At 39.4% G+C, this 22,905-nt stretch overlaps 1 non-coding gene and 1 pseudogene across 1 annotated transcript; one reads left to right on the top strand and one right to left on the bottom strand.

Annotated features, from left to right (window-relative positions):
- Positions 1–1,162: 1,162 nt before the first annotated feature.
- Positions 1,163–1,269, top strand: LOC114621787. Its single transcript, XR_003711475.1, has one exon. It is a non-coding gene; the product is annotated as a U6 spliceosomal RNA (small nuclear RNA).
- A 2,753-nt stretch (positions 1,270–4,022) lies between these two features.
- LOC114621670 overlaps positions 4,023–22,905 on the bottom strand; it is a 27,129-nt pseudogene continuing 8,246 nt past the window's right edge.

Genomic DNA, 22,905 nt, shown 5'->3' with positions numbered 1-22,905 from the left:
TTTCTCTTTCTCTTTCTCTTTCTCTTTCTCTTTCTCTTTCTCTTTCTTACTTTTCTCATGGCCTTCTCTGACCTTTTTCATGCTCTCTTTAACCATCCCTGTCTTGTCTATGTACAGGCAACATTCTTCTTTAAGGGCTGTACACAGTCGAGAGCTGTACACGGCCTTTTCTTTTGTAATAGAGTAAATCAAGTCCAATAAGGATCTTCGTGATTTTTGGAGGTCTCTTCAGACTGTGAAATGAGGGAATTTTTAGATTAGTGATGTCAATTTCTCGCTGTTTGATGTTCTTGTCAATGGTCCATCGAAGGTCTGAGTAGTATAAGTTCAAAGGCCAGCATCTGGTTTAGAACTTCTATCAGCAGACATCACGGGTGATTCATTTTTACCTGGAAAGGAAAAAGAAGAGAATTCTCAGGGAGATTTCTCTTCCCTGGATGTCAATTTTTATTCACCTTATTTATGGTTGGGCCTGGCTTTGTGAGGGTATCTATTTATTTAATTAATCATTTTGGTAGCCTGTTAGCTGTGCCTTCTGTGGTATCAAACAGGCATATCAATCCTTGGCCCCATGAGAAAACTGAGTCCGGGCTTTTCCCTTTAAGCATAAATAAGAGGGTCCTTGACATAGCTGTGGCGTAGTTTTTATTGGTCTCGGTGATGCCAGAGGCAGTCAGCAGCAGATTTGCCATGAGCTTTCAGTTTTAGAGAGTGAACAGTTCTAAAAGTGAACAAGGCATGATGGAGAGTATTTCAGGGGGACTTCTTCTGGGGGGGTACTGTTCCCCCTCTTTTGTTTTTAAAGCCAGTTTTTCAGAGCTCTTGTAAAATCAGGGCAGAAGCACCAACAGCTGTTCCTTCCACATTCAGAGAGTCATGAAGACACTATTTAAAGAAATATAAATCTATATTAATAATCTCTTTTATCAAAGGACTGTTATAGCACAGCCAGCAACTAACCAGACTATATAATATATCGGTTAATAATAGCTTCTTCTACTTTTTGTGAGTTTACTTCTCTTTTGTCAATTAATTGTTTAGGGAAATTAGGATTTACATCTCTCTTGAGAATATTAAGCAGAGACTTAATTCTTTTGTGGAGAGCTTAAAATAAGATCTTAGCCAATTAACATCTCCTAGAAACTTTTGAAAGTAATGTGAAGTGCTCGCTTCGGCAGCACATATACTAAAATTGGAACGATACAGAGAAGATTAGCATGGCCCCTGCGCAAGGATGACACACAAATTCGTGAAGCGTTCCATATTTTTTTCTAGGAGATGCAAATTGGCTAAGATACTATTTTAAGCTCTCCACAAAAGAATTTAAATCTCTGTTCAATATTCTCAAGAGAGAGGTAAACCCTAACTTCCTCAACAGTTAATTGACAAAAGAGAGGTAATCTCACAAAAAGTAGAAAAAGCTATTTCTAATCGATACATCATATAGTCTGATTAATTGTCAGTGGAGCTATAAAAGTCCTTTGACAAAAGATTATTAATATAGATTTATATATCCTTAAATAAGGCCTTCATGACTCTCTGAGTGTGGAAGGAGCAACTGTTGGCGCTTCTGCCCTGATTTTACAAGAACTCTGAAAAATTGGCTTTAAAAACAAAAGAGGGGGAATGGTACCCCCTCAGAAGGAGTCCCCCTGAAATACTCTCCATCATGCCTTGTTCACTTTTCTCTCTCTAAAGCTGAAAGCTCATGGCAAATCTCTTGCTGACCATGTTGGTGACCTCGGGCACCACCAAGACCAACAAAACTTTGCCACAGATATGGGGAAGGACCCTCATACCCATAAAGGGAATGCCCCAGTCCCAGTTCCCTTATGGAGCCGAGGACTGATATGCCTGCCCAATACCACAGAAGGCACAGCTAACCGGCTACCACAAATATTAATGAAAAAAATAGATACCCTCACAAAGCCAGGCCCAATCATAAATACGATGAATAACAATTTACATCCAGGGAAGAGAAATCTCCCTGAGAATCCCCTTCTTTTTTCTTTCCAGGTAAAATTGAATCACCCGTGATGCCTGCTATTAGAAGTTCTAACCCAGATGGACCAGAAGCCAGGAGCCTCGCCCTTACCCTCACCCCCTACCTTTTCCCACCTGCACAAGGTCCCCTGAAGCTGGGCAACTGCAAGATCCTGCTTGGCAACTGCAGATAGACTCAAAGCATTGTACATCTGAAGAATAGCAGGGAGACCATAACTCAAGCAGTGTACCATATCTTCTGAAGAATAGCAGGTTGCAGTCCTCCTCGCCCCCACGAATAACCAGGACCCGCCGGTCGGGTCAAGTGGCACCCAGACGTGGGGCTCGAGGCACGGACCCATCCGGACGGACCCTCATTGAGAGGATGTGCGCACGACATCAAGATTGAGCAAGACAGAGATCATCGCCCGTGACCTGTCGTCCACGGAACCAGGTTGATGCTGCCATCAAGAAGGCAGTTGAAGTTCATTACCATCAGCTGAAAATTGCAGAGGATCCAGAAGTGACTCCGAAGGAGACTGACACAGCTGTCAGCTCCCCTGCCTCCCCATACGGTCGACCCCTAGACTTCCACACCCTCCAGAAGGGTTCCTGGTATGCCTGGCTTTGCCCTCATTTCTCTCGCTAGAGAGCTTGGCCTCTTGATCACCACAACAAAAATTGGCTTTTTCCTAAACCAAGGCCACCCTTGATATGGCCGCTAACATTGGGGAGCCTTCCTTTATGACAATATTACACCCCAAACTGACAAATGGTTGGTAACTTGAACATTTACAAGAGTCTAGGATGGCTGTGAGTTAGCCCAATGACGGGATTATTGTAGGTCCACTTCCCAGGGGCCCACCCAATGCAGCCGAAAAGGAGTGCGTGGTGCTGGGAGTGGGTACAGCCTACATGGCCTAAGACAGGGCTCTCACCCTCCTTTCACCCACATCAGAGTCCCTTGACGTTGCCCATCGTCGACAGCCTAAAGCCTTCGACCATCGATGTGACTCGTCTCACATCAGTGTTTTGGGGTTGTGAACTTGTCTAAGACCCCCCATAATTAGACATCCAAATTCAAAACTCACATAGTTGGGATTGAACATAAGACGCCTTCTCTAACTAAACAGAGAAGGGGGAGATGCCAGAAGCCAGGACCCTCGCCCTTACCCTTACCCCCTACCTTTCCCCACCTGCACAATGTCCTCTGAAGCTTGGCAACTGCAAGATCCTGCTTAGCAACTGCAGATAGACTCAAAGCAGAGTACCATGTCTTCTTAAGAATAGCAGGGAGACCATAACTCAAGCAGTGTACCATATCTTCTGAAGAACTGCAGGTAGATCATAATTCAAGGCAGTGTACCATATAGACCATGACATGTTTCAAGGCACAGGCCAAGAAGATTTTGTACTTTTCCACCACCTGGCCCCTCTTACCCCCTCCCCTTGTAAAACATGCTATAAAAAAAAAAGCATTTCATGTTCAAAAAAAAAAATAAAAAGAAATAAAAAAAAAAAGAAGACATAATCCCTTATGCTTCATAAAAAAAAAAAGAAAGTAATGTGAAATAAGTAAACTCTCTCTTTTTTTTTTCAGACCCTTTATCTGTTTTTTTTTTTAAATTGGATATTTTATGTATTTACCTTTCAATGCTATCTCCTCTCCCATTCTCCTCCAAAATCCCTTATCCCATACCTCCTCCTCCTATTTTTATGAGGGTGTGCTCCAAACATCCTCCCAGTCCCATCTCCCTCCTCTCGAATTTCCCAACACAGTAGGGAATCCAAACTTTCAGGGACCATGGCCCTCCACTTCCACTGATGTCTGACAAGGCCACTCTCAATTACCAATACAGATGGAGAGATGAGTCCCTCCCTTTGTGTTCTCAGGCTGGAGGTTTAGAGTTTGGGAGTTCTGGTTGAATCTTTTGATACTCATTCGTTTTTTTTTTTTGTTTTGTTTTGTTTTGTTTTTTTGGAGTCTCAGTCTTTAATCTCAGCAGGTCCTCACACACATGAAACCACACTCTCCACTTTCAGAACTTGTTGACAGCTGCGATGTCAACACTCTGCACATGCTCCTCAAACTTGGTGATCTCCTCCTCGAGCAGGTCGGTGCCCACTTTGTCATCTTCCACCACACACTGGATCTGCAGCTTCCGGATACCATAGCCAATGGGCACAAGCTTGGAGGCCCCCCAAACCAGCCCATCCAAGTCTCTAGCTGGGCCATGTCAGTCTCATCATCCCAAGGTTTAACATCCAAGAGGATGGAGGATTTGGCCACCAGCGTAGGCTTCTTGACCTTCTTCTCTGCGTACTGGCGTAGCCTCTCCTCCTGTAGTCGGGCAGCCTCCTTATCTTCTTCCTCTTCACTGCCGAACAAGTCAATGTCATTGTCCTCATCGTCCTCTGGTGGTGTGGCTCCTTTCTTGGTTGGGGGCTCCACTTGACGCATAGGAGAGACATGTTGGGTCTGTGGGGCTGTGGCTCGGTGAGTAGGTGAACTCTTCTCCAGAGTGCTCAGCCGGGCCTCCAGCTTGGAAATGGCCTGCTGCAAATCTTGGACAACATCTCGAAGGTTCTGGTTCTCCACTTCCAGATTGGCAATCAAGACAATGAGCTCACTGTGGTATCCACCAGGTCCACTGGAGGCTCCAGGGCCTGAGCTTCCAGCCAAGGATTTCTGGATGTTCTTTCTGGCTCTTGCAGTGTCTCGGAGGATCACACTGGCACCATTCTCCTGGCAGGAGCCAGAGGTCACAGGCCTGTTCATCTGCTCGTAGAACCTCCTTTCTGCATCGTCATATTTAAGCTTGTCAAACCAGATCTTCTCATGCACTAGGAATTTGGAGCCATTTTTCTGATGTCAGCTAAGGACGCAGCAACCAAAACCTGGGACTGCGAGCTCAGGACTGCAAAGGAGAGGGAGGGCGACCTCGTAACTCGATACTCATTCTTAAAAGGACCAAACCACACACACTTTGGTCTTCCTTCTTCTTCTTAAGTTTCAAGTGGTCTATTTGTTGTGTCTTAGTTATTGTGAGCTTTTGGGCTAATATCCACTTATCAGTGAGTGCATACCATGTATGTTATTTTGAGATTGGGCCACCTCACTCAGGATGATACTTTCCAGCTCCATCCATTTGCCCAAGAATTTCATGGACTCATTGTTTTTAATAGCTGAGTAGTACTCCATTGTATAAATGTACCACATTTTCTGCATCCATTCTTCTGTTGAAGGACATCTGGGTTCTTTCCAACTTCTGGCTATTATAAATAAGGCTTCTATGAACATAGTTGATCATGTGTCCCTGTTGTATGTTGAAACATCTTTTGGGTATATGCCCAGGAGTGGTATAGCTGGGTCCTCAGGTAACACTATGTTCAATTTTCTGATGTACCGCCAGACTGTTTCCATAGTGGTTTTACCAGCTTACAATCCCACCAACAATGGAGGAGTGTTCCTATTTCTTCACATCCTCGCCAACATCTGTTGTCACCTGTGTTTTTGATCTTAGCCATTCTGACTGGTGTGAGGTGGAATCTCAGTGTTGTTTTCATTTGCATTTCCCTGATGACTAGGGATGCTGAACACTTCTTTAGGTGCTTCTCAACCATTCGAGCTTCCTCAGTTGAGAATTCTTTGTTCAGCTCTGTGCTGCATTTTTAAATAGGGTTCTTTGATTGTCTAGAGTCTAATTTCTTCAGTTCTTTGTATACCTTGGATATTAGCCCTTTATCAGATATTGGGTTGGTGAAGATCTTTTCCCAATCTGTTGGTTGCCACTCTGTCCTATTGACTGTGTCCTTTGCTTTACAGAGCTTTGCAGTTTTATGAGGTCCCATTTGTCAATTCTTGGTCTTAGAGAACAAGCCATTGGTATTCTGTTCAGGAACTTTTCTCCTGTGCCTATGTGTTTGAGGCTTTTCCCCAATTTCTCTTCTAATAGTTTCAGTGTAGCTGGTTTTATGTGGAGGTCCCTGATCCACTTGGAATTGAGCTTTGTACAAGGAGAAAAGTATGGATCAATTTGCATTTTTCTACATGCTGACCTCCAGTTGGACCAGCACCATTTGTTGAAAATGCTGTCTTTTTTCCTCTGGATGGTTTTAGCTCCTTTGTCAAAGATCAAGTGACCATAGGTATGGGGGTTCATTTCTGGGTCTTCTATTCTATTTTATTGATCCTCCTGCCTGTCTCTGTTCCAGTACCATGCAGTTTTTATCACTATTGCTTTGTAGTACAGCTTGAAGTCAGGGATGGTGATTCCTCCAGAAGTTCATTTATTGCTGAGAGTAGTTTTCACTATCCTGGAGTTTTTGTTATTCCAAATGAATTTTAAGATTGCTCTTTCTATCTCTGTGAAGAATTGAATGGGAATTTTGATGGGGATTGCATTAAATCTGTAGATTGCTTTTGGCAAGATAGCCATTTTTACTATATTAATCCTTTTAATGAGCATGGGAGATCTTTCCATCTTCTGAGATCTGTTTCGATTTCTTTCTTCAGGGGCTTGCAGTTCTTGTCATACAGCTGTTTTACTTGCTTGGTTAGATTCACACCAACGTATTTTATATTATCTATGACTATTGTGAAAGGTGTCATTTCCATAATTCTTTCTCAGCCAGTTTATCTTTTGAGTAGAGGAAGGCTACTGATTTGCTTGAGTTAATTTTATATCCAGCCACTTTGCTAAAGTTGTTTATCAGGTTTAGCAGTTCTCTGGTGGAAGTTTTGGGGTCACTTAAGTATACTGTCATATCATCTGCAAATAGTGAGATTTTGACTTCTTCCTTTCCAATTTGTATCCCTTTGACCTTTTTGTGTTGCCTAATTGCTCTGGCTAGGACTTCCAATACTATACTAAAGAAGTAGGGGGAGAGTGGGCAGCCTTGCCTAGTCCCTGATTTTAGTGGGATTGCTTCAAGTTTCTTTCCATTTATTTTGATGTTGGCCACTGGTTTCTTGTATATTGCTTTTACTATGTTTAGCTATGGACCTTGAATTCCTGATCTTTCCAAGTCTTTTATCATGAAGGGGTGTTGAATTTTGTCAAGTGCTTTCTCAGTTTCCAGTGAGATGATCATGTGTTTTTTTTTTCTTTGAGTTTGTTTATATAGTGGATTACATTGATGGATTTCCATATATTGAACCAACCCTGCATTCTTGGGATAAAGCCTACTTGATTGTGATGGATAATTGTTTTGATGTGTTCTTGGATTCAGTTCGCTAGAATTTTATTTAGTATTTTTGAATTGATGTTCATAAGGGAGAGTGTTCTGAAGTTCTCTTTCTTTGTTGGGTCTTTGTGTGGTTTAGGTATGAGCATAATTGTGGCTTCATAGAATGAATTGGGTAGTGTTATTTCTGTTTCTATTTTGTGGAATATTTTGAAGAGAATTGGTATTAGGTCTTCCTTGAAGGTCTGATAGAATTCTGCACTAAAACTGTTTGGCCACGGACTTTTTTTTGTGGGGAGACTCTTAATGACTGCTTTTATTTCTTTTGGGGGTATGGGACTGTTTAGATGGTTTATCTGCTCTTTATTTAACATTGGTAACTGATATTTGTCTAGAAAATTGTACATTTCATCCAGATTTTTGGATTTCATCCAAAAATTTCCAGTTTTGTTGAGTATAGGCTTTTGTAGTGGGATTTGATGATTTTTTGAATTTCCTCAGGTTCTGTTGTTATGTCACCCTTTTCAGTTCTGATTTTATTAATTTGGATACTGTCTCTCTGACCTCTGATTAGTCTGTCTAAGGGTTTACCTATCTTGTTGATTTTCTCAAAGAACCAGCTCCTGGTTTTATTGATGCTTTATATAGTTCTTTTTGTTTCTATTTGGTTGATTTCAGCCCTGAGTTTGATTATTTCCTGCCGTCTACTCCTCTTGGGTGTATTAGCTTCTTTTTGTTCTAGGGCCTTCAGGTGGGTTGTCAAGCTGCTAGTGTATGCTCTCTCTAGTTTCTTTTTGTATGCACTTAGAGCTATGAATTTTCCTCTTACCAGTGCTTTCATTGTATCCCATAGGTTTTGGTATGATGTGTCATCATTTTCATTAAATTCTAAAAAGTCTATAATTTCTTTCTTTATTTCTCCCCTGACCAGATTATCAATGAGTAGGGTGTTGTTCAGTTTCCATGTGAATGTGGGCTTTCCATTGTCTTTGTCATTATTGAAGAACTGCCTTAGACCATGGAGATCTGATAGGATGCATGGGATTATTTCAATTTTTTTGTATCTGTTGGGGCCTGTTTTGTGCCCAATTATATGGTCTATTTTGGAGAAGATACCATGAGGTGCTGAGAAATGGTATATTCTGTTGCTTTAGAGTAAAATGTTCTATAGATATCTGTTAAGTCAATTTGGTCCATAACTTCTGTTAGTTTCACTGTATCTCTGTTTAGTTTCTGTTTCCATGATCTATCCATTGCTGAGGGTGGGGTGTTGAAGTCTCCCACTATTATTATGTGAGGGCAATGTGTGCTTTGAGCTTTAGTAAGGTTTCTTTTATGAAAGTGGGTGCTCTTGCATTTGGCGCATAGATATTCATAATTGAGAGTTCATGTTGGTTGACTTTTCCTTTGACAAGTATGAAATGTCCTTCCTCATCCTTTTTGATAGTTTTAAGTTGAATGTTAATTTTTTTCGATATTAGAATGGCTACTCCAACTTGTTTCTTAGGGCCATTTGCTTGAAAAATTGTTTTCCAACCTTTTACTCTAAGGTAGTGTCTGTCTTTGTCACTGAGGTGGGTTTCCTGTATGCAGCAAAAAGCTGGGTCCTGTTTGCATATCCAGTCCATTAGCCTATGACTTTTTAATTGGGGAATTGAGTCCATTGATGTTAAGAGATATTAAGGAGAGGGTATTGTTGCTTCCTGTCATTTTTGCTAATAGTGGAGGCATTGTTTGTGTGGTTATCTTCTTTTGGGTTTGTTGGAAGGGGATTATTTTCTTGCTCTTTCTAGGGTATAATTGCTCTCCTTGTATTGGAGATTTCCTGCTATTATACTTTGTAGTGCTGGGTTTGTGGAAAGATACTGTGCAAATTTGGTTTTGTCGTGGAATATCTTAGTTTCTCCATCTATGGTAATTGAAAGTTTTGCTGGGTTTTGCCTGGGGTGGCATTCATGTTCTCTTAGGGTCTGTATGATATTTGACAGGATTTTCTGGCTTTTATAGTATCTAGTGAGAAGTCAGGTGTAATTCTGATAGGTCTGCCTTTATATGTTACTTGGCCTTTTTCCCTTACTGCTTTTAAAATTCTTTCTTTGTTTTGTGCATTTTGTGTTTTGATTATTATGTTACAGGAGGTATTTCTTTTCTGATCTAGCCTATTTGGCATTGTGTAGGCTTCTTGTATGATTAGGGGTATCTCATTCCTTAGGTTATGGAAGTTTTCTTCTATAATTTTGTTGATGATATCTATTGGCCCTTTAAGTTTGGAATCTTCACTCTCTTCTATACCTATTATCCTTAGGTTTGGTCTTCTCTTTGTGTCCTGGATTTCCTGGATGTTTTGTGTTAAGAACTTTTTGCATTTTGCCTTTTCTTTGACAGATGTGTCAATATTTTCTATGGTATCTTCTACACCTTAGATTCTTTCTTCTATCTCTTGTATTCTGTTGGTGATGCCTGTGTCTATGACACCTGATTTCTTTCTTAGGTTTTCTATCTCCAGGGTAGTCTCCCTTTGTGATGTCTTTATTGTTTATACTTCTATTTTTATGTCCTGGATGGTTTTGTCCAATTCCTTCACCTGTTTGTGTTTTCTTGTAATTCCTTAAGGGATTTTTGTGTTTCCTCTTTAAGGGCTTGTACCTGTTTACCTGTGTTCTCCTCAAATTCATTGAGAGTGTTAATTATGTCCTTCTTAAAGTCCTCTATCATCATCATTAGAAGTGATTTTAGATCTGGTTCTTGTTTTCCTGGTTATATGGGGAGTTCAGGACTTTCTAATGTGGGAGAACTAGGTTCTGATGATGGCAAGTACCTTGGGTTGCTGATGCTTATGTTCTTGCTCTTGCCTTTTGCCATCTGAATCTCCTTTGTGCTATCTGCACTGTCTCTGACTGGAGCCTTGTCTTTCCTATTATCTAGGTTGTGTCAGAACTCTTTGAGATGGGTTTTGCTGCTGGGGTTAGAGCTGAGGCCCAAGATCTGCTCAATGCTCAGGTGGAGACCAGAAGGAACCCAAGCTCTGGGCCAGGAATGAATTCCTGGGTACCAGTGGGTTCCTGTTATTCCCTGTTTGGGGCAAGTGTTCCTGCTTTGCCTAAGATACTGCTCTATTGCTTGGGTTAGAGCTCCTGGGAGCCCCGCTTCTTCTGGGTTCTGTGAGATTGTGTGCAGAGCTGACTCCCGGGGTCTGCTGAGCACTTGGGCTCAGACCAGAAGGAAACCGTGCTCCAGGCCAGGAGTGAGTTCCTGAGTCCCAGTGGGTTCGAGTTACCCCTGTTTGGAGCAGGTGTAGCTGTCTCCTTACCTGAGATACTACCTGAGTTAAAGCTCCTGGGAGGTCCTCTTCCTCTGGGTTTTGTGAGGTTGGGTACAGAGCTGCAACCTGGAATCTGCTCTATGCTTGGGCCCAGACCAGAAGTCCCCAAGACATATATCCTAATGTAATTATGTTATCTTATGAGAGCCACTGGCATAACTACTTTAATTCTACCACCATTAACCAAAGTACGTAGTAAGCCCAAGAGCTCATCAGCTGAAGAATAGATAAAGGAAAGATGATGTACATAATCACTGGCTTTTATTCAATCATTAAAAGCCCCGTGGTGTTCAGGAAAAATACATGCAATGGAAGGATTTGTAATGAGCCAAATACGTCATAGAAAACATCCTATGGTCTCATATCTAGAAACTTTGTGTGTGTGTGCGTGTGTGTGTGTGTGTGTGTGTGTGTGTGTGTGAGGAATTGCTGTTCTTTATTAGACTAAAGATTTAAAGCTTTGAAGCTTTCTTGTCATTTGAGAAGGGCTGTCCATCTGGGCATACAGTGGGTCCACTTCAAAGCTAATGATTAGAAATTCCTTTTGAGTAAGTGTGAATGGAGTTGTAGGGTGCATGTTTACTGAAGAGAAAATGTATTTTCTTCTGTTTTGTGACATGTTGTTAATGTTACAAATATTTGACCCAGTTTGATGTATTTCCCCTTGAATATATTCTGCAATAGAAAAAGAACATCAAGCAGTAAACAGACCTGAGATGGGTTGGTGGGGTTGGGAAGGGGTCCTTTGATCTTGAAGCTTGACAGATTAGTGCTTTAACGTTAGGATTTTTTTAAAAAATAATTTATTTATTTTTTCTCAAATTGTAATTCATTCACACAGGGGTTATAAACACAGAAAGGCAGGATGTGGGGAAGGGGATGACACTGGAGTGTGGATGTTCAGGGGGAATACAGAAACCTTTCAGAACAGGGTATTGGCTGGGTGAAGGTTCAGGGGACAGGTCACTGACTCTGCCTATGACTCACTTGTCCTTATCTAAGTTGGTATTGTCTGCCAAAGCTACCTATTTACAAGGTCTATGACTACTCAGGCTTGTAAATTTCCACAAAAGCTGCCTGTTTTCATTAGCTTATAGCCATCTGTTTCAATGTTTTTCCACTGAGACCCAAGACTTGGTGTTTATATACATGTATGACAGGCCTATTGCTGATTTTAGGCCTATGGCTGATTTTAGGCCTTCAGTGTATAAGCAGGGCTGACCCTGACATCTCCTCCCTTCTCTAAGTATAGAAAGGCTGTGGCAATTCTAAACTTGTGAAGGCGGGGATAGAGGCCTGACCTCCAGTATTTGAAGGGGACCTTGTAATGGCTCCAGTCCCCCTGTCGTTGTCCAGTGAGGCATGAGGGCCATACCCATCCCGATGTCTTTTTCCTGAAGAGGGGATACTTTTGACATCAACCCCTTTGGAGTCAGGCTTGTCCCTCAGGGAACCCAGAGAGATATTTTTAACTTTTATTTATATTCCCTTGCAGTGCTTAGCCTTGCAGCCTAAGCAAGAATTCAGATCGCCAGTCAGAGGGGGTTCTGGGTGGCCCCTCTCTGCTTGGTCTAGAGGTGGAAGTCCCCTCTTTAGGTTGGGTGGAGATGGGTTTTGGTAACACCCTGGGTAGAGTAACAACCTCATCTTGAGTCTTGTGGTCCTCCATAGCTAATTTATGATAATGTATCTGAATAGGTTTTGCTACCAAATTATTTATCTGTTGTAGAAACTATTTTTTTAAAAAATATCTTTAATCTTTTATAGTTCAGTCATTATCACCCCTCCCTATCTGCCCTCCAATAGTTCCTCATCACATTTCTCCTCCTCACACTGTCCCCCTACCTCGAAGAGGATATTGCCACTTTCCAACCAGCCAGGTCTCCCTACTCCCAAGGGCCTCAAGTCTCTCGAGGAGGGTTAGGTGCATCTTCTCTCACTGAGACCAGACCAGGCAGTCCTCTGCTGTATATATGTCAGGGGTCTTGGACCAGCTAGTGTATGCTGCCTGGGTGTTGGCTCAGTATCTGAGATATATCTCGAGTCCAGGTTAGCTGAGACTGCTAATCTTTCTATGAGGTCGACCTCCACCTCAACTTCTTCCAACTTAATTCAACCACAGTGGTTCCTGACTTCAGTCCATTAGTTGGTTGTAAGTATCTGCATCTGTCTCAGTCAGCTGCTTGTTGGGCCTCTTGGAGGGCAGTCATGCTAGGCTCCTGTCTGTAAGCACACCACAGCATCAATAATAGTGTCAGGTCTTGTAGCCTCCCCTTGAGATGGATACCAATTTGGACCTGTCACTGGACCTCTTTTTCCTCAGTCTCTTCTCTATTTTTGTTCCTGCAGTTCTTTTAGACAGGAAAAATTCTGGGCCAGAGTTTTTGACTGTGGGATGGCAACCACATCTCTCCACTTGATTCCCTGTCCTTCTACTGGAGGTGGACTCTACAAGTTCCCTCTCCCCATGGTAGGAAATTTAATCTAAGACCCTCCCTTTGAGTTCTGAGAGTCTCTTACCTCCCAGGTCTCTGGTACATTCTAGAGGGTACCCTCCCCACCTTCTACCTCCTGAGGTTGCCTGTTTACATTCTTTTGCTGGCACTCAGGGCTTCAGTTCTGTTTCTCCCCTACCCTAGAATACCTGATCATGTTACCCTCTTCCCCTCCCTATTCCATCTCCCATCCAAGTCCCTCCCTCTCTCTGACCCCTGTGATTGCTGACTTCTCCCTCCCAAGTGGGACTGAGGCATTCTCACTTGGGTTCTTCAGCTTGTTAACATTCTTGAGTTCTGTGGATTGTGTTCTGGGTATTCTGTACTTTTTTGGCTAGTATTCACTTATTAGTGAGTACATAGCATAAATGTCTTTTTGGCTCTGAGTTATCATACTCAGGATGAAATTTTGAGTTCCATCAATTTACCTGCAAAACTCATGATGTCCTTGTTCTTAATAGCTGAGAAGTATTCCATTGTGTAAATGAACCACATTTTCTGTATCCATTCTTGGATTGTGTGACATCTGGGTTGCTTCCATCTTTGACTATCACAAACAAGGCTGCTATGAACATAGTGGAACAAGTGCCCCTAAGGCATAGTGGAGCAATTTTTGGTAATATGCCCAAGAGAGATCTAGCTGGGTCTTCAGATAAATCTATTTCCAATTTTCTGAGGAACCTCCAGATCTATTTTCAGAGTGGTTGTACCAGTTTGCACTCGCACCAGCAATGGAGGAATGTTCCTTTATCTCCACATCCTTGCTAACATGTGCTGTCACCTGAGGTAATTTTTTTTATATATATCTTTCTTATTGCTGTAAGGTGGAATCTCAGGGTTGTTTTTTATTTTGCTGATCACTAAGGACTTTGAACATTTCTTTAAGTGCTTCTCAGACTTTGAAGATTCTTCTGTTTTGAATTCTCTGTTTAGTTCTCTACCCCATTTTTTGATTGGGTTGCTTTTTTTTGTTGGTTAGCTTCTTGAGTTCTTTGTAAATTTTGGATAATAGCTCTCTAACAGATATGGGGTTAGTGAAGTTTTTTTTCCCAATCTGTAGGGTGCCAATTTGTCCTATTGACTGTTTGCCTTATAGAAGCTTTTCAGTTTTATGAGGTCCCATTTATCAATTCTTGATCTGAGAGCCTGGGCTATTGGAGTTTTGTTGACAAAATTTTCCCCTGTGCCAATGAGTTTTAGACTCTTTCCTACTTTATCTTCTATTAGATTCAGTGAATCTGGCTTTATTTTGAGGTCTTTTATCTATTGGGAGATGAGCTTTGTGCAAGGTGACAAATGTCGCTCTATTTTTTTTCTACATACTGACTGCCAGTTAGACCAGCATCATTTATTGAAGATGCTTTCTTTTTTTTTCATTGTATATTTTTGGCTTTTTGTCAAAGAAGTGTCCATAAGTATGCGCTTTTATTTCTGGGTCTTCAATTCTATTCCATTGATCAATCTATCTGTCTCTACCAATATCATGCAGTTTTTTTATCGCTATTGCTCCATAGTATAGCTTGAGGATAGGGATGGCGATTCCCCCAGAAATTCTTTTATTGTTAATATTTTTTCACCATCCTAAGTTTATGTGTTTCCATATGAAATTGAGAATTGCTCTTTCCATGTCTTTGAAGAATTGTGTTGGAATTTGGATGGGAATTGCATTCAATTTGTATATTGCTTTTGGTAGGATGGCCATTTTTACTAAGTCAATCCTACCAATCCAAGAGCATGGAAGATCTTGCCATTTTCTGAGGTCTTCTTCAACCTCCTTCCTTCCTTCCTTCCTTCCTTCCTTCCTTCCTTCCTTCCTTTCTTCTTTCTTTCTTCTTTCTTTCTTTCTTTCTTTCTTTCTTTCTTTCTTTCTTTCTTTCTAAACTTTGCCAGCAATGGTTTATTACATTTTCTTCTTAACATTGATGCATATTTAGGAGGAAAGAGGAAAAGAAGAATCTCAAATATAGCTCTATCTAGAAAGCATCAGGTAGAATATTAAAAGGAAAGGTAGTGTGAAATATTTCAATTATAGCAGTCTGCTTTCTCAGAACCAATGAAGCCCATATATGCTAGTAGACAGTTATATTTTAGACTTAGTTAGCATATAACCCAAGAGACTATAATTGTCCACAAACAACCATGGTTCATACATGCAAATAATGTTCTACCATAAATATTTGTTTCTCTTTTGTTGATCTCATCAAAGCTATTAAAAAATATTTCATATTTATTTATGTATGTTATTGAATGTTGGCACATGTGTAGGTACCAACAGAGGTTAGAAGAGGGCAATGAATCACCTGGAGCTGGAGTTCCATGATGTTCTAGGTTACCTGGTGTTGGTGTTGGGAACTCAACTCTTCTCCTTTGAAAGAGCAGTAGGTGTTCATAATTACTGTCTCATTTATCCAGTCTCTAATGCAATTTGACTGTGAAATTTTTTGAAATATGTGAGTTGGCATAGTTTCTGTGTATGTTATGTTTGAGCTAATATTGAAAGAAGAGACTGGATATTTAAAATATTAATGAAGTCCTATAAGTATGGATAAGATGATCACTAAAGAGTGATCAGTTACCTACGGATACTGTATGTACATTGGCGACCATGTCAGCTACAAATGGTTCAGAAAAATGGCATGCCTGTAGCTCTGGTTGGGATGTAAAAAATGAGTCTGTTATAGGCAGTCAGAAGCAAAGCTAAAAACAAAGAAGGGAATGAAAAGTAGAGAGGAGAAAATTACAGTGGAGAGTAATTACTTATCTTTAACATGATTGCAATAAATATACTTCTAATTTAAATATTATTATTTTATGCATTTTCCTCTAAAACTTATTTTGCATGTTTAGTTCGAAAATATATACCACAATAGTTGGGTCAAACCATGCTTTTTTCTTTTTCTGTGAAAATTGATTTGAATGCAGTTATACTGATTTTCTTCTACAGCCTCCTTTAGTATAAAACAGTGGCAGACCAGAGCAGCTATTGCATACAACTATGTCTCACAAAGCCTGATGTACATACTACTTGATGCTTTTGAGGAAAATATCGTGAGCCTCTGGGGTGGTTTTGTAGGTAATACTTTTTATCAGTTATATTTTTTTATGAGTTATGCTCACTTTCTTTCTATGCATTTTCAATATACATAGAGGTTTACATATATAACAGAGAATTTGCTTTCTTGGCTTTGAAATTGCTGTGCAGATGTTGTCTCTGGGTTTCCTGCTTCCACAGTCTATTGCCTTGCTCTCACCAGTATGGATTCTCCCTCCAGAACTTGTATACAGAAATAAGATTTCTTCTGTGAGTTGCTCTTGGTTATAGTGTTTTACCACAGTGACAGAAAAGAAATGAATACAGTTATTTAATATTTTGAGCTCAAATTTCTTGACATTGTAATCTGGAGTCATTTATGTACAAGCATCCAGTCATATATGAGGTGTGGCAATGAACTGTATGCAAAAATTATATTTTCCACTTCTTGGAAATATTAAGTTATGTACGAAAAGTGTCAGGGCTGGTTTCCATCAGCTACATTTCAGATTGTGACTCCTCCAAGTTATGAATTCAACCCCAACAGAATCAGAAGTGGGATGTTCTTACTCTCACAGTGTTGTGTGAGAAAACTGATGAGATTTACATATATTTACCCAAAACAGAAGGCCTACAACAGACCCAAGTACTGATACCACCAAAGTTCAAGTTGGTGAACCAATGAGATTATTGAGGTCACTTACAGGAACACTGACAGGGTTACTAACAGGAGCAGAAATGACTCAAAGACATCTGCATCACCAAATCCCACCCTAGCATGGATGACAACTCACAAAATATGGGAAGCTGGAGCATACTACAGAGCCTGCAGGCAGCTCAAAGTGTTGAATGGTGTCTTTTCTAAGTGACTTAGCTAATCTAAACCTCTTCTAGATAGTTCAGATGGCCTTCGATTCTTCTAGGCAGCTCTTTTGGTCCCAGAATCTTTGCAGCTCTATATCTCTGAGAGTTTTCATTGTAGCTTGTCTTGTATGAGAGTAACCCTCACTATTTATTATTTACTCCAAGAGGGAGGTGTGTTGTGATGTGGACAGCTTCAGGGCCATGCTAAAGCTGTTTTTGTTTTGTTTAGTTTGGTTTTTGCATGAGTGCAATCATGAGGACCAGTATGTGTGTGTGTGTGTTTGGTTTACCTTCTGCAATATAGAATGGTTCAATAACAGAGGAAAATGTTACATAACACACAGTACAGCAGTGATGATGGCAGACGGTACAGAAACTAAAAACAGTGGCTTCTGATGAATTCACAGAAGAGTCTAGGCCATAGGGTAAACTATCACTACAAGTACCTGGAGAGAAAAGACACACAGCATACCACAGGTGGGATTAACATGCTTAAGGGCAACTTAAATGACTATTTGGATATACTGCTAAAAGCTAGAAGCATAGATTTGGTTTTGAACTGTTTGTAGCATTTTAAATTCCTGAAACCACACAGTATTTATATAATCTCAGAGTTCAGATCCCACAAAAATCTCTAGGTTCAGTAACATTTAGGGAAATGCAGAGCCAACATGGTTTAAAACATGCAAAGGAATCTATAGAAAACTGAAAATGTCACAGTGAATCTTAAACACAGCCCAACTTCTCTTAGTTGATAACAGAACATCTATCATTATAATCACTATGCAGGTAGGAGTTTACTGGTTGAGAAGGAGGATCTGTGTCCTGTCCAACAGGTCATTAAACAGGAGTCCAGGGAGGTCACCTGAAAGAGAGCGGGGGGTGGGGGGGGGGGAGCAGGCAAAGATGCAAGGAAGTCACCACCTGTCTATAATCTGATCAGATCGTAATTTTTACTTTTGCACACACAGGTTATATACATAAAAAGGCAGGATGTGGGGAAGAGGATGACACAGGGAAGTAGGTGTTTGGGGGAGTACAGATATCTTCCAGAACAGAGTGTCAGCTGGGTGAAGGTTCAGGGGACAGACTACTATGACTCGGCCTATGATTCACTTGTCTTTATCTAAGTTGGTACTATCCACCAAGGTTACCCATTTACAAGGCCTTCCACCAAAGTTGTATGTTTACAATAACTTCCAGCTATCTGTTTCAGTGTTTTTCCACAGAGACCCAAGACTTGGTGCTAGCAGGCATGTATGTCAGGCCTATTGCTAATTTTAGACCTATGGATGTTTTTAGGCCTTCAGTTGTATAAGCAGGGCTGCTCCCGGCAGATCTGAACTTGCATTATGAAGCAATCACTTAAATGTCAAATGTCATAGCCAATTTCTCTAATGTAAATGCTGAGGCCAAAGACAGACAGATTGCAGGAGCTCCCTGGCCAGCTAGTGAACCAAATTCTGTGAGAGACCACAACTCAAGAAATAAGGTGGAAAAAAATTGAGGAAGACATTGGAATATCTACTTCTGGTATCCCTGGCACCATGGATTTACATTGTTTTCAACACAATGGCAAATTTATATTTGATTGGAAAATGTCAATTAAAATACTGATACGGTAGATAGAAAGTACACGACCATAGGTCATACATAAACATTTGACTATTAAGTATATATATGCAGATAGATTTAAAGGGTTGAAGGAAAATAAGCTAATACAACGGAAAGAAAAGGCTCGAATTACTATGTCTTCTCCTAGAAAGTAGATTTAAGTATAGGAATATATCATACATAGTCATAAAGGCTATATTATGAGCTGTGTTTGATTGTCTCAAAGGAAAAACAATGATATACATGTTTCTCACAATAGTATGACAAAATCTTATCAAATTGATAAACAATAGTTTAATACAAAATCATAGTTGTGGGAGTTGATGTCAGTATTGGTAACTGATAGATCAAGTTGGTGTTCCTGAGAGATGAGTTGATCAAGATCTTCAATCACTTTTTCTAAAAGTAATTTCTAAAATACTCTCTTGAGAGACTGAAAATTCTTTTTTTTGTTATTTAATCCTTTATTTTTAAATTATATATAAATGCAAATATAGGATGTATACATAAAATCATAAAAGTTTTACATATCAATGGGATCACCTTTGATGCAGATATTCCAATGCCATTCTCATTAACAATTGTGTTTCATGCCAACACTATAATAATAATGTCATATAATAAAAGACTAAGTCTAACCTGTCCAATATTATGCAGTATCAGGTAGCAGGTAAAATTTACAAATGCTGTTTCTTATACAGAACACAAAAACTTGTATAAATTTTTATTCAAGATAATCAAAAATATATTGGTAACATTTGCTTTTCCATATTCAAAATGTAATCAAAGGCTTTCCATTTCAGTCAGTATTCTTTAAAACCACAGTTAATAATATAATTTCTATAGTGCTATGAAATAACAATATATTACATTATTATGGTTATTAGATACTTAGTATACCGTTCATAGGTCATATTTGTGGATATCATCTTGACTGTTCTTCAGTCGAATATATAGTTCTTCACTATACTGGTAGAAGTGAAGCTTCATAAGGTGCTTTCATGTGGATATCTAAGAAATTATGATCTTTCCAGTAAACCCAAATCTAAAGTTCTTTCATAAGTAAACACCAAATGTATAAACATAATATTAGAAAGAGAAATTGACTATATGCCTAATGGATATTTTCTAATAAAAAATTGAAAATTACAAATACATGTGGAATTTTCTCTAGTTACATAAGGGCAGGAAGGCTAGAGGAATGTTGCTTTGTTTAAGCAGCTGATTCCTTGGTCCAATATCATCTAGAAGTGTCACTGAGCTTATTCGATACACAAAGCACTAGAAATAGGAGGAATTCAAAGACTGAAATTCAGAGACTGAAAATTCTTGTCACAGAGATCTTTCACATCTTTGGTTAGAGTTATCCCAAGATATTTTATATTATTTGTGACTATTATGAAGGATGCTGTTTTCCTAATATCTTTCTCAGCCCCTTTATCATTTGTATAGAGAAAGGCTACTGATTTGTGTTAATTTTATATGCAGCCACTTTGCTGAAGTTATTTATCTGCTATAGAAGTTATCTGATAGAATTTTTAGGGTTGCTTATGTTTATAATATCATATCATATGCAAATAGTGATATTTTGACTTCTTCCTTTCCTATTTGTATCCATTTGACCTCTTATTGTTTTATAATTCCTCTGGCTAGAATTTTGAGTACTATATTGAATAGATAGGGAGAGAATGGGCATTGTTGTTTTGTCCCTCATTTTGATGTGATTGCTTCAAGTATCTTTTTATTTAATTATATATTGTTTTTTCTTTCATATGTTGCTTTTATTATGTTTAGACATGGTCCTTGAGTTCCTGATCTTTCCAAGACTTTTAACATGAAGGAGTGTTGTATTTTGTCAAAGGCTTTTTCAGCATCTTATGAGATGATCACATTTTTTTTTGAGTGTTCATGGATTTCCTTATTGAACCATCCCTGTATCCCTTGGATAACGTCTACATGATAATGGAAAATGATAATTTTAATGTGTTCTTGTATTCAGTTTGCTTGAAATTTATTGAGTATTTTTGCATCAATATTATAAGGAAATTGATCTGAAGTTCTCTTTCTTTGTTGGGTCTTTAGGTGGTTTTGGTATCAGTGTAACTGTGACTTCAAAGAACAAATTAGGTAATATTCTTTCTGTTTCTATTTTGTGGAATAGTTTGAAGAGAATTGGTACTAGGACTTCTTTCAAGGTCTGATAGAATTCTGCACTAAATCCATCTGGTCCTGGGCTTTTTTTGGTTAGGATACTTTTAATGACTGCTTCTATTTCCTTAGAGGTTATGGGACTGCTAAGATGGGTTATGTGACTTCTGGTTTCTGTCTGTGCCTGAAGCTGATCCTGTGCCACAGGACTTCATACCCAAATATGGCTGGGAGAGAGCTGGTCTCCCAGAAGTGATGGCACACCTGTGAGCACAAGTAACACCACCACTTCTGCTCAACATCCTGGGCCAAGAGGGACCAGCCCAGAGTCATCAGCACATAGGAATCAAGGAACAGTCAGGGACAGTATGCTTCAGGTTTTTGTCTGCAAACCAGAGTTAACCCTGTGCCACAGCTCTCCATACTGAAATTCATCTCAGGGAGGACTAGTATCCCAGGAGTACTGGGACACAGGATTTCAGGAGGGACAAGCCATAGTCAGAGAGAACAAGACCAGATAACACCAGAGATATCCAGATGGTGAGAGGCAAGGACAAGAACATAAGCAACAGAAATCAAGGCTACTTGTCATCATCAGAACCCAGTTCTTCCACCACAGGGAGCCTTGGATACCCCAACACACCAGAAAAGCAAGACTCTGATTTAAAGTCACATCTCATAATGACAATAGAGGACTTTAAGGAGGATATGAATAACTCCCTTAAGTAAATACAGAACACAGGTAAACAGATAGAAGCCTTTTAAGAGAAAACACAAAAATCCCTTAAAGATTTACAGGAAAACACAAACAAACAGGTGAGGGAATTGAACAAAACCATCAAGGATCTAAAAATAGAAATAGGATAAATAAAGAAATCACAAAGGGAAACTACCCTGGAAATAGAAAACCTAGGGAAGAGATCAGGGGTTATAGATGCAAGCATCAACAATAGAATACCAGAGACAGAAAAGATAATCTCAGGTGCAGAAGATACCATAAAAACATTGACAAAACAGTCAAAGGAAATGCAAAATGTAAAAAGCTCCTAACCCCCAAAATCCAGGAAATTAAGGACACAATGAGGAGGCCAAACCTAAGGATAATAGGTATAGAAAAGAGTGAAGATTCCCAACTTAAAGAGCCAGCAAATATCTTCAACAAAATTATAAAAGAAAACTTCCCTAACCTAAAGAAAGTGATGCCTATAACCATACAAGAAGATTACAGAACTTCAAATAGATTGGACTAGAAAAGAAATACCTCTCATCACATAATATTCAAAACACCAAATGCACAATACAAAGAAAGAATATTAAATGCAATAAGATAAAAAGGTCAAGTAACATACAAAGGGAGACCTATTAGAATTACACCAGATTTCTCATCAGGAACTATGAAAATTAGAAGATCCCGGGAAGATGTCATACAGACCTTAAGAGAACACAAATGCCAGCCCAGGCTACTATACCCAGCAAAACTGTCGATTACCATAGATGGAGAATCCATGATATTCCATAACAAAACCAAATTTACACAATATCTTTCCACAGATTCAGCCCTACAAAGAATGATAGACAGAAAATCCCAACAGAAGGAGGAAAACTACACCCTAGAAAACCAAGAACATAATATTCTTTCAACAAATCTAAAAGAAGATAGCCACACAAGCATATTTTCACCTCTAACAACAAAAATAACAGGAAGCAACAATCACTATTCCTTAATATCTCTTAACATCAATGGACTCAATTCCCTAATAAAAGGATATAGACTAAAAGACTGGATACATAAATAAGACCCAACATTTTGCTACATACAGGAGACACACCTCAGTATCAAAGACAGATACTACCTCACAGTAAAGGCTGGAAAACAATTTACTGAGAAAATGGTTCCAAGAAACAAATTGGAGTAGCCATTCTAATATCGAATAAAATCGATTTTCAACAAAAGTTATCAGAAAAGATAAGAAAGGACACTTCATACTCATCAAAGGAAAAATCATTCAAGATGAATTCTCAATTCTGAACATCTATTCTCCCAATGCAAGGGGTCCCACATTTATAAAAGAAACTTTACTAAAGCTCTAAGCACACATTGCATCTTACACAATAGTAGTAGTTTTCAACACCCCACTCTCATCAATGGACAGATTATGGAAACAGAAACTAAAGAGAGATGCAGTAAAACTAACAGAAATGATGGACTAAATGGATTTAACATATATATGTTAAATATATATTATATATAATATATTATA

The sequence above is a fragment of the Grammomys surdaster genome, unplaced genomic scaffold, assembly GCF_004785775.1.
Source record: "Grammomys surdaster isolate TR1022 unplaced genomic scaffold, NIH_TR_1.0 184, whole genome shotgun sequence".
In the NCBI taxonomy this organism is placed as follows: Eukaryota; Metazoa; Chordata; class Mammalia; order Rodentia; family Muridae; genus Grammomys; species Grammomys surdaster.
This window is presented reverse-complemented; position numbering and strand designations above follow the sequence as displayed.